Raw genomic sequence first — 1,993 nt, 5'->3', positions numbered from 1 at the left:
CCCTCAGAGGCTAAGGAAGAAGAAAAACGAAGAGGTACAGTACCAACGCTTCCTATCTATGCTAAAACAATTACATGTTAATATTCCTTTCACTCAAGCGATTGAGGAAATCACTGCCTATGCCAAGTTTCTGAAGGACATGGTAACTAAGAAGAGAGGTGCTGGAAAATTTGCCACGATGGCACTAACGCAAGGTTCCAAATCTATTATCCCACTGAAGATGAACGATCCTGGGAGCTTCACTATTCCTTGCTCCATAGGAGGACTCTATATTGGGCAAGCCCTGTGTCACTTGGGGGCCAACATAAATTTGATGCCGCTGTCAATCTTTCGACAATTAAATGTGGGGTAACTTGTGCCCACATCCGTGACTCTCCAACTGGCCGACAGATCTCTGGTTCATCCAGAGGGTAAGGTGAAGGACGTGCTGACCACGATTGATAAATTTATTTTGCCAGCTGATTTCATCATCCTAGATTATAAGGCCGATAAAGATGTGCTCATCATTTTGGGGCGACCTTTCCTATCAACGGGTCGTTCTCAAATTAATGTGCACAAGGGAGAAATCACTTTGAGCATAAACGGACAAAAGCTCAAATTTAACATAATTTGTGCCATGAAATTTCCTGATGAGGAAGACTTGCCAGATTTTGAAGATGACCTGAATTTGATTGAAGAAGAAAGGTCTGATGAAGATGTGAAGAAGAGGATGCCAACGCATCCGTAGCTGCCTGCAATGCGATCGTAGAAAAAACAAACAAAGAAGAAGGATTGATCGCAACGCAAGAAGAAGAGCCGAAAGAAGAAAGACAAATAACGCAACCTTCTCTTGTGGAACCACCAACACTTGAATTGAAAACCCTACCAACACATTTGAAGTACGCATTCCTGGGGCAGAATGAGAAGCTGCCAGTGATAATTTCCTCCACACTTAACCCAGATCAAGAGAATGCATTGATGAGCATTCTCAAGAAGCATGTGCGAGAAATCGGCTGGACGCTCGCTGATATCAGAGGAATTAGCCCCGCGTACTGCATGCACCATATTCGTCTCGAGGAAGACCACAAAGCAACCATTGAAAATCAACGCAGACTTAACCCTGCAATGAAGGAGGTCGTCAAAAAGGAGATTATCAAGTGGCTGGATGAGAGCATTATCTATCCCATTGCAGATAACACGTGGGTCAGCCCCGTGCAATGTGTGCCGAAGAAAGGAGGAATGACGATAGTCCCAAATGAGAACAATGAATTAATACCGCAAAGGACCATCACTGGATGGCGCATCTGCATGGACTACCGCAAATTGAATGCGGCCACAAAGAAAGATCACTTCCCTTTGCCATTCATCGATCAAATGCTGAACAGATTAGCAGGGAATGATTTTTATTGCTTCTTGGATGGATATGTCGGGTATAATCAGATCATGATAGCTTCTGAAGACCAAGATAAGACCACATTCACTTGCCCATATGGGACATTTTCTTTTCGCCGCATGTCATTTGGCCTCTGCAATGCGCCAAGCACATTCCAGAGGTGCATGATGGCGATCTTTTCAGATTATCTCGAGGACTCAGTAGAAATATTTATGGATGACTTCTCTGTTTATGGGAACACTTATGAAGTCTGCCTGGCCAATTTGGAGAAAATTCTGAAAAAGATGTGAAAAGACAAACCTGGTGCTCAACTGGGATAAATGTCACTTCATGGTGAAAGAGGGAATAGTGTTGGGACACAAGGTCTCCCGAGAAGGGTTGGAGGTGGACAAAGCAAAGATTGACGCAATTGAAATGCTTCCATCTCCAACCAACGTGAAGGTTGTGCGAAGCTTCTTGGGGCATGCTAGATTCTATAGACGATTCATCAAGGACTTTTCTAAAATAGCAAGACCACTGAGTGCGTTGTTAGAGGCAGACAGAAAGTTTGAATTTGACAACAATTGCCTCAACGCATTCAAAATTTTAAAAGATGCGCTGATTACCGCACCCGTCTTGATT

The sequence above is a fragment of the Benincasa hispida genome, chromosome 12 (genome assembly GCF_009727055.1).
Source record: "Benincasa hispida cultivar B227 chromosome 12, ASM972705v1, whole genome shotgun sequence".
In the NCBI taxonomy this organism is placed as follows: Eukaryota; Viridiplantae; Streptophyta; class Magnoliopsida; order Cucurbitales; family Cucurbitaceae; genus Benincasa; species Benincasa hispida.
This window is presented reverse-complemented; position numbering follows the sequence as displayed.